We start from the raw sequence: 10,258 nt of genomic DNA on the forward strand, positions 1-10,258 counted from the left end.
TGAGACATAACTCAGTGTTTCCAAACAAGCAGGTGACTGTTTTCCTGATACCCTTGGATTCCTCTTCTATAACCTCTTCAAAGTCATAGGCTTTGGGGACTTTTGCTGATTCTCTCTCTCTTTCTCTCTTTTTTATTTTTTATTTATTTATTTATTTATTTATTTATTTATTTATTTATTTTTTGTGGTACTGGAGATGGAACCCAGAGGCATTCTACCTCTGAGCTGCACCTCCAGCCCTACTTTTTATTCTTTATTTTGAAACCGGGTCTCACTGAGTTGCAGAGGGCCTCACTAAGTAGCTGAGGCTGTCCGTGAACCGCGATCCTCCTGTCTCAGCCTCCCGAATGTTGGGATGACAAGCGTGCGCCACCACAACCAGCAATGCTGATTCTTTTTAAAGGATCGATGCTGGGGGCTATTGCATCAGCAGCAGCCAAAACCCCTTGTGATTAATTTACCTCAAAGTCAGTGTCCCAGTGTCCCGAGGCCACTGGGAAACCTCCAGCTGTCACATTCATTGAGAGAACTTATCCCTTGCCTGGTAACAACAGCCAGGCCCCACCCTGCCAGGTCCTGTTCAATTCCTGTTTGCCCCACCGCTTCTCCATCAGCTAGTGTTGGGAATAATTGAGCTCCCCCACCCCCACCCCATGGCTCCTGATGGACTGTGAACAGTTTGTGCAGGTACACGGCTGTTTTTCTTCAGTCTTCGCTGGGCCCCTGCCAGCAGCAGGTCTCTGTACTATCTCACAGTGGGGGGGGTCATAACCAGGAAACACCTGCATTGCACTTTGCCCATTGCTCTGCTGGAGAGGGTCATCAGAGAACAGCTGAAAGTCTAGGGCAGAGGAGATGTGCTCAGTCTGCAAGAGCCAGCTTGTCCTCAAAGCCAGGTGGCTGATGCGCTGGAGATAGATCTGGGCTAAGGCACAAAGATGGCTTTTAGGAACTTCATACCTGGACATGTGGGATGGGTATTCAAAGGCCCCTGAGGCAACTGGGGTGGAGCAGGTTGGATCTGAAGCTCACAGAGGCACATCCCAAGTGGCCTGAGAAAGGCAGAGTGGCTAGACATTCTAGCGCCAGGAATGATTTGTAAGATTGGGGACTATCCAGCCTAGAGTAGAGAAGACAAGGTGTAGGGAGAATCGTCGGGTACTTGATGAAGAGGGCAGGGATTTGATCCGGGACAGAGAGTGGACCACAGTGCAGCAGGGCTGAGAAGGCACACTGGACCAATCATGGTGGTGCAGGCCTGTAATCCATCCCAGCACTTGGGAGGCTGAGACATGAGGATCACAGGTTCTCAGCCAGCCTCAGCTACTTAGTGAGGCTCTCCACAACTCAGTGAGAGCCTGTTTCAAAATAAAAATAGGGCTGGGGGTATAGTTCAGAGGTAGAATGCTCCTGGGTTTAATTCCTAGTACTGTAAAAAATAAAAATAAAATAACTAAATAAATAAAATAAAAATAGAGTTGAGGTTGTCAATCACACAAGAAGAAGAAGAAGAAGAAGGAGGAGGAGGAGGAGGAGGAGGAGGAGGAGGAGGCGGAGGAGAAGCTGGGCGTGGTGGCACACGCTTGTAATTCCCACACTTGGGAGGCGGAGACAGGAGGATCACACAGGTTCAAAGCCAGCTGTGCTGGCTTAAGAGACCCTGTTTAAGTAGAAGGGCTTCTAGGAACCCCAGTACCACCAAAGAAGAAGAAGAAGAAGAAGAAGGAGGAGGAGGAGGAGGGGGGGAGGGGGAGGGGGAGGAAGAGGAGGAGGAGGAGGAGGAGGAGGAGGAGGAGAACAGCAGCAGCAGCAGCAGCAGCAACAACAACAACAACAACAACAACAACAACAACAACAACAGGGCACTGGGTCTGTTTTCAATAAAACCACTCTCTCCAGCCAGGTGTGGAGATGCATGCCTTTAATCTTAATACTTGGAAGGCTGAGAGAGGAGAAGCACAGGTTTGAGGCCAGGCTCAGTAACTTAGTAAGACCCTGTTTCAAAATGAAAAATAATGTTGGGGGTGTAGCTCAGAGATAGAATGCCCCTGGGTTCAATTCCTGGTATCATGAAATAGAAGAAGGAGGAGGAGAAGAAAAAGAAGAAGGAAGAGGAGGAGGAAGAGGAGGAGGAGGAGGAGGAGAAGAAGAAGAAGACAGAAGGAGGAGGAGGAGAAGGAGAAGGAGGAGAAAAAAAAGAAGAGGAGGAGGAGGAAAAAGAAGGAGGAGGAGGAGGAGGAGGAGGAGGAGGAGGAGGGAGGGAAGGGGAAAAACCCACTCCCCTCCAAAACGTCCTCCAGAGACAGTAGAGAGGTAGAGCAGGGCTTAAGTATCTATCTTACAACTCTGAGAATCCTGGCCCCAGGATCTGACTCCAGGTGCCCTTCTGCTTCCTCGCCTCCCACTGTCTCTCCAACTGGGCCTCAGCTTGTCTTACACATGCTCATCCACCTGCCTTCGCACCTGGCAAGGTGTGCATGTCCCTACGGGAGCCAGTCCTTGCCTTCTCTCCTGCTCTGCTCTCACCACTCGCTCAACAGTAAGTCAGACTCAACTGTTTTCAGGTCCTCCACTGGGCTCTGCCTTTTATAAGATCTCCAGGGGTCTTGTTCTCTCTCTCTTCTCTCTTCTCTCTTCTCCCTTCTCCCTTCTCCCTTCTCCCTTCTCCCTTCTCCCTTCTCCCTTCTCCCTTCTCCCTTCTCCCTTCTCCCTTCTCCCTTCTCCCTTCTCTCTCCTCTCTCTCTCTCTCTCTCTCTCTCTCTCTCTCTCTCTCTCTCTCTCTCTCTCTGTGATAGAGAGATGGGTACTTTTGGTGGTACTGGGGTTCCTGGAAACCCTTCTACCTCCGGGTTACACTCCTAGTACCTATTTTTATACTTTTTTATTTGGAAACAGGGTCTCCTTAGCCAGCAAGGCTGGCTTCAAACCTGTGTGATCCTCCTGGCTCCGCCTCCCAAGCGCGGGGATTACTAGCGTGCACCACCACACTCCAGAGAGGGGTACTTTTGGAAGCAAGGTCTCACTAGGTTGATGCAAGTCTCACTACTTGCTGAGGCTGTCCTTGAACCCAAGATCCTTTATTTATTTATTTTTTCATTACTGGAGATTGAATTCAGGGACATTCTACCTTTCAGCTACACCCCCAGCCCTATTTTTATTTTTCCCACTTTAATTATTATTATTATTATTATTATTATTATTATTATTATTTGTTTTTGTTTTTTGGTGGTACTGGGGTTCCTAGAAGCCCTTCTACCTCCAGGCTATACTCCCAGACCTATTTTATATTTTTTTATTTGTGGTTGTTTTTTTTTTGTTGTTGTTGTTGTTAGATAACTTAGTTTATTAGAAACTCAAAAAATTCAATTTCAAATTTTAAAAAACAATTATTTTAAACATTTTCTCAGGTTGGTCAGAGTTCACATGTGAAAGCTGAGTTCTAAATTTCAATTTTGTAACTGATGGATTGACCACATCCCTGGAAAATTTCAGCAAGGCATGAACATTTTTTTTCCCCATACCCAGTTGCAATGAGACAGTACCTCGATCCCTGAGCAGTGATGTAGACTTGCTAGGACAGATCTCCTCATTTAATATTCAAGGACAAGGCACTGGGTTCCTAAGTCTCTTCCTTCTCTAGCACTCAACTGGCTAATGAGCTATCCTACCTTTCTTTATGGAGATCACATAAGAAACGTCACTCTGGGCCCATGTCCTACTTCAGCCCTATCTTTTGTAAAGATGAAAATAACTAAAAAGGAAAAGGAAAGCACCACTCTACAGCCAGTTAAAATTTTACCTCAGTAATGTTTTTTACATTACTGTCATTATACTACTTTATATACAGTTGATGCAAAGTAACTAATATATCCCTTCTATGTGTTTAACTTTCACTTAATTCTCAAAATCTTCAATCAGTTATAAAGCAAGCTTAAAATTTTCACATAACACTTCATTTGTAGACCTATACCCAATAAATTAACATGGCAAAGGCTTCCCTTAATGAAATTACAAGCTGTGATAGATTTGAAATAGTAAAAATTAAACCCTGAGACAGTATTAAACTTATCTCTTTACATATAAAAATAAACAGTGGGATATTTTATTCAGTAAGATACAATCTTTCAGATCAAGAGAGAACATATAAAACTATTCTATGTAGTCTGATACATTTTTATAGTAGGAATAAATATATCTAAGAACAGAAACTAGATCTGTTCCTACAGATATCACCAGTTCCTGCAGTTTAAAGCCAAGTGTTCTGCAGATATCAGGCAGAAAGGAGCTATTTAAAATGAACGTGGTCATTGTAAAATAAAGGGATTAGACAACAAAACACACGAACCAACTGAAAATGTACTAAAATTTAATCATCCATAAAAGCTGTAATTTAATCTGACAGTAAAACACAAGAAGCAATATTAGAGTTGGCTTAGTATATTATATATTTTAGCTCTGAAAGCCATAGAAATCAGTTATCCCAGTTTTTTCCTATAAAAGACCCATTTTTCAAAGCATTATGCACAATTTTAAATGACTCAAAAGAGTTATCTGCTGTAATGAGTTTGAGGGGGAATTTCATAATTGATTATATCGTTACAGAGATAAAGTATAATGGTTCAACGTTTCAGCGCTTAACAGGGAAGAATCATGATAAAAAGGTCAACATGAACTAATTTGATTATAGTAGCAATATCTAACATTTGAAATGCATCCATGCTCTTTTTTGTATAATCATATTAGAGTCAAGTATATTTATTTTCACATCTGTTATAACTGCTATTGCAAAGGAGAAATACTATTGTCTTATTTTCAAAGACATATTCACAGAGCAATTTTTTGTTTTCTCCAGGGAATTTGTGCAAACCAATATAAGATCTAAACTCTTCACATCATATATAAAGCAGGAGAAGCCTCTTCGGATTTAGTTTTGAGTCTGGGATACTGGCGCTTTCCAGTTAGGCAACAGGTCTTCATTCCGGTAATCTGGCTCAGAGCTGCTGCTGACTTCAGGTCTAGAGCAGCAGACATGATTCCTTTTTAGGCTTTTTCTTTTCCACCGGTGTTTTTCTATTTTTCTGTCCGATCAGGTCATAAAATATCTCATTAACGCTGATCTTTGACTTTGCAGAAGATTCTAAAAAGGCACAGTTACACCACTGTCTTGCTAAATTCTGGCCCTGTTCTTTGCCAACTACCGCTCATCTTCCAGGTCACATTTATTACCCACCAAAATCATTGGGACATCTTCTGTGTCCTTAACCCGTAAAATCTGTTCCCTCGAGTCTTGCGAGTCATTAAACGTGGACTGAGCCGTAATAGAATATACGAGTGCAAACCCTTGGCCATTCTCCATATATAAATCCCTCCCTGCTGTCAATGGCTCCGTCCCTGCTGTGTCCAGGATTTCCAGCATACACTGTCGGCAATCTACAATCTACTTCAGCTTGCTTTCTGTAGGAATCTTCTATCGTTGGGTCATATTGTTCAACAAAAATTCCCTGAACAAACTGAACTGTCAGAGCAGACTTCCCTACGCCTCCTGAACCAAGGACTACTAGCTGGTACTCACGCATGATGTGGTCTGATTAAATGACGACAATCCCCTGGGTGGGCACCTCCTCCACCTCCTCCTCCTGAGACAGGAGGATCGCGCAGGTTCGAAGCCAGCCTCGGTTACTTAGTGAGGCCCTTTGCAACTCAGTGAGCCCCTGTTTTAAAATAAATAATAATAGCCGGGCGTGGTGGCGCACGCTTGTAATCCCCGCGCTTGGGAGGCAGAGACAGGAGGATCGTGCAGGTTTGAAGCCAGCCGCGCGCGCTGGCTTAGGAGACCCTGTTTCCAAATAAAAAAAATGTAAAAATAGGTCTGGGAGTGTAGCCCGGAGGTAGAAGGGCTTCCAGGAACCCCAGTACCACAAAAAATAAAATAAATAAATAAATAAATAAATAAATAATAATAATAATAATAAAAAATAGGACTGAGGGTGTAGCTTGGAAGTAGAATGCCCCATGTGTTCTATCCCTAGTACTGCAAAAAAAAAAAAAAAAAAAGAAAGAAAAAAAGATAGACATGCTGGTGCACTCTTGTAATCCCAGTACTAGAAAGACGGAAACAGGAGAATCGCAGGTTCAAGGCCAGCCTCAGCAACTTACTGAGACCCTGTTTGAAAATAAAAATTATCAAAAGGGCTAGGGTATAATAACTCAGTGATAGGATGTCCCTGGGTTCAATTCCTGATACCAAATAAGAAAGTAAATAAATAAATAAATAAATAAATAACAAAAAGGGGGGAGAGAGAGAGAGAGAGGGAGAGAGAGAGAGAGAGAGAGAATGAATGAATATGGGTAGATGGATGTTGGTGGGTAGCTGAATTGATAGGATTTCCATAAGAGAATGTATAAGGTGTGCACCAGAAAGCCAAGTCCTCCCTCCAGTATATCTGGAGCTGGTCCCAGGAGCTCCAGTTAGGACTTATGGGGCCATTGGTTAGATAACAAGGAAAACAAGTGAAAGGTTTCTTTCTTTTTATCATTATCAAGATCTCCATGAGGAGCTGGGCGTGGTGGCGGACACTTGTTACCCCAGCACTTGGAAGGCTGACACAGGGGGATCACAGCCTCAGCAAGTAGTGAGACTCTGAGCAACCTAGAGAGATCCTATTTCAATAAAAATAAAAAAGGCTGGGGATTCGTCTCAGAGGTAGAAAACCCCTGAGTTCAGCTGGTTGTGGTGGCACACGCCTGTAATCCCAGTACATGGAAGGCTGAGACAAGAGGATCACAGGTTTGCAGCCAGCCTAAACAGTCTTCTGAGATCCTCTGCAACTTAATGAGACTCTGTTTCAAAGTAAAAAAAATAAATTAGGACTGGGGGTATAGCTCAAAGGTAGAATGCCTCTAAGTTTGATTCCCCAGAGGTGAGAGAGAGAGAGAGAGAGGAGAGAGAGAGAGAGAGAGAGAGAGAGAGAGAGAGAGAGAGAGAGAGAGAAGAAGAAGGAGGAGGAGGAGGAGGAGGAGGAGGAGGAGGAGGAGGAGAAGAAGAAGAAGAAGAAGAAGAAGAAGAAGAAGAAGAAGAAGAAGAAGAAGAAGAAGAAGAGTGTAGAGAAAAGAAAATAAAAGAGAAAACCCCTGGGTTCAATCTCCAGTAAAACACACACACACACACACACACACACCTCCATGAAGAGCTAGTGAGTAAACCCCCCCCCCAAGTTGCCCTGTGTATCTGCTTTTGTGTAATTGCTGGGAGCTGGGCCAGTATCCAGGGAGCATTTTATCCTGAAAGGGAACTGAAACTCATATACACCAGCCCAAGAGCTGCCTCCCTACATCACCAAGAACAAGCCCCATCCCCTCTTCCCCTAAGCCTCCATGCCCAGCTCTTCTTTAAAAAAAAGAAAAAAACTGTAATAAAATGCACATAGCATGAAAGTTACCATCTTAGCTATTTTTATGTGCACAGCTTAATGTTCTTAAGTATATTTATATTGTCGTACAGTCAACTCCAAAACTTTTTCATCTTGCAACACTAGAACCCTGGACCTATTAACCAACTCTGCATTTCTCCCCTCCCCTTAGTGCCTGGCAAATTTGGTTTCTTTTTTCTTTTCTTTTTTTTTTTTCAGTTACTGGAGATGAAACCCAGGAGCATTCGACCTCTGAGAGACACCCCAGCCCTATTTTTAATTCTTTATTTCGAAACAGGGTCTCACTGAATTGCAAAGGGCCTCACTAAGTAGCTGAGGGTGGCTTCGAACCTGCACAATCCTTCTGTCTCAGCCTCCCAAATGCTGGGATTACAAGCATGTGTTACACGCCCGGATGTAACTTTGGTTTCTTTTCCTTTCTTTTTTTTTTTTTTTTTTTTGCTGGTCTGGGGATGGAACCCAGGGGCATTCGACCTCCGAGCTACACCCCAAGCTCTATTTTTTATTCTTTATTTTGAAACAGAGTCTCACTAAATTGTGGGGGGCCTCACTAAGTAGCTGAGGCTGTTCGTGAACCGCGATTCTCCTGTCTTTGCCTCCTGAATGCTGGGATTACAAGCGTGCGACACCACGCCCGGCTGTAACTGGTTTCTGAGCGTTTTCTCTTGATATTTTGTAGGAATAAAATCATACAGTATTTTTTTTTTTTTAGGTACTGGAGATGGAACCCAGGGGCATTCTACCTCTGAGCGATATTCCCAGCCCTGTTTTTTATTCTTTATTTTGAAATAGGGTCTCAATGAGTTGCAAAGGGCCTCACCAAGTAGCAGAGGCTGGCCACAAACCTGTGATCCTCCTGTCGCACCCTCTTGAATGCTGGGATTACAAACGTGCACCACCACACCCAGCTTAGTGTTGGTCTTTTTTGACTGGCTTGATTCACTTGGCATAATGCCCTTAAGGTTCATCATATTATACCATGTATCAGAATTTCCTTCCCATTTAAGGCTAAATAAGGTCCCATTGTATGTGAGTGCCATGTTTGGTTTATGCATTGTCTGTCAGTGAATGCTTGGGTTGCTTTTGCCTTTTGGCTGTTATGAATAATGCTATGAATCTGAGTGTACAGACAGCTCTGAGATACTGCTTTAAATTTTTGGATATATACCTAGCATGGTATTGCTGAGTCATATGGAGTGTGTATGTGTGTGTGTGTGTGTGTGTGTGTGTGTGTGTGTGTGTGTGTGTGTTTGGGTGGTACTGGGGATTGAACCCAGAGAAAGTTTTTATACCTCTAAGCTATACCTTGATCCTTATTTTATTTTTTTATTTTGAAGCAGGGTCTCACTAAGCAGAAGGTCTTAGTAAGTGGAGGCTGGCCGCAAACCTGCAATCCTCTCAGCCTCCCAAGAACTGGGATTATAAGCATGCACCACCATGCTCAGCTCTTATTTATTTATTTATTTATTTATTTATTTATTTATTTATTTACAGTACGGGGGATGGAACTCAGGGCATTCTACCTCCAAGCTACATCCCCAGCTCTATCTTTTTTTTTTTTTTTGGTAGTACTGGGGTTCCTGGAAACCCTTCTACCTCCGGGCTATACTTCCAGACCTATTTTTATATTTTTATTTGGAAACGGGGTTTCTTAAGCCAGTGAGGCTGGCTTCGAACCTGCGTGATCCTCCTGTCTCCACCTCCCAAGTGCGGGGATTACAAGCATGCGCCACCACACCCGGCCCTATTTTTTATTCTTTATTTTGAAGCAGGGTCTCACTGAGTTGCAAAGGGCTTCACTAAGTAGCTGAGGTTGTCCTCAAACCATGATCCTCCTGTCTCAGCCTCCCAAATACTGGGATTACAAGTGTGTGCCACCACACCTGGTTCCCCCAGCCTAATATATATAAAATCGTGTGTGGTACTGGGGATTGGAACCCAGGGGCCTTCTACTTCAGTGCTATACCTCCAGACCTATTTTATATTTTATTTGGAAACAAGGTCTCACTAAGTTGCTGAGGCTGGCTTCAAACCTGCGATCCTCCTGTCTCAGCCCCCCAAATACTGAGATTACAAGTGTGCGTCACCATGCCTGGATCATTTTTATATTTTTGAGGTACATCTATATTATTTTCCACAATGGCTACAGCATTTTACATTCCCTCTATTAGAGCATGGGTGCCGGGTGTGGTGCTACACACCTGCAATCCCAGTATTTGGGAGGCTGAGACAGGAGGTTGAAGGTCGGAATCTAACCTCAGCAACTTATCAAGACTGTTAGGAAAAAGACAAGGGATGTGGCTTAACAGCATAAAGAGGAAGCTTTAACACAAGCCTGGAAGAGACGTTCTCTTGCAGAACAGAGAGAGCCACCTGTACAGCCTAGGGTGGAAATTTGTATGGGGTAAGGACAGGGAAAGTGTCGGTTTATAAAGAACCTAACTGATGACCAGTATAGGCAGATGCTGATCGGGTCAGACTTCATTATCATATCAGGCCATCAGGTGACAGGTTGCAATTTGGACAGTGCAGAGAACAAGTCAGGAGCTTTCCTGCTGGGAAGCGCCATTACAGGTATAGAATGATCTGTTTTTCTTTGTGGCTTCCCTGTTGTACTAGGTCAGAGAAAGAAAAATTCTAGCAGATGCTGCAGCCTGCCTCCTACATTTCAGACTCTTGTTCAATAATGGAAATACTCTCTGTTTTTTTCTAGCTACTTTCTGCTGGCAAGAGGGTCATCTTCCCAAGGGAGTAGAGGGGCTCTTCTTTGAGTCTGAAGGAGGGGAGCAGCGGCCACTTGCTTTGGGGTCATTGCTTGGGAGAGTGAG

At 43.7% G+C, this 10,258-nt stretch overlaps 1 pseudogene across 1 annotated transcript; it reads right to left on the reverse strand.

The window, feature by feature from the left end:
* Nucleotides 1-5,015: 5,015 nt before the first annotated feature.
* On the reverse strand, nucleotides 5,016-5,576 carry LOC308274489 (ras-related protein Rap-1A-like; annotated as a pseudogene). Its single transcript has one exon. The product of its transcript is annotated as a ras-related protein Rap-1A-like (transcript).
* Between the last annotated feature and the right edge of the window lie 4,682 nt (nucleotides 5,577-10,258).

This window comes from Muscardinus avellanarius (assembly GCF_963383645.1).
Source record: "Muscardinus avellanarius genome assembly, chromosome: 16".
Classification (NCBI taxonomy): Eukaryota; Metazoa; Chordata; class Mammalia; order Rodentia; family Gliridae; genus Muscardinus; species Muscardinus avellanarius.